We start from the raw sequence: 440 nt of genomic DNA on the forward strand, positions 1-440 counted from the left end.
CCCACAGACGTAATTTTAGTATCTATCCTATTTTTTCTTTTGTCTGTTGTCAGTCAGATCACCGTCACCTTTTCCTCCCCTAATGACATGGCGCACTGACAACCTCATTTGGATAGCATTTACCTTTCGTAAATGAGCTAGTGATTTCGAAGATAAGTATTTCTATATCCATCAGATTATCGTATTTATTCCTAATTTTCGTATCGAGCTTTTAGAAACTGTAAAGCTCAAATTCCCTTTATTTCATGGCTAATTTGGCAAAATAGCTGAAAATAGATTTGAAGTCCAATAGCACATGAAATTCTTTTTGTGTAATGAATTCGTGATTTTAGGCAACATATTAAACGTAAAGACGGTGATATTATAGCCTTAATTTCACCAGTTTTAATAGTTTTATTTTAGGGTAGGATTAGACTTATATCGAACTGATTGAACAGGTG

This window comes from Penaeus monodon, chromosome 27 (genome assembly GCF_015228065.2).
Source record: "Penaeus monodon isolate SGIC_2016 chromosome 27, NSTDA_Pmon_1, whole genome shotgun sequence".
NCBI lineage: Eukaryota > Metazoa > Arthropoda > Malacostraca > Decapoda > Penaeidae > Penaeus > Penaeus monodon.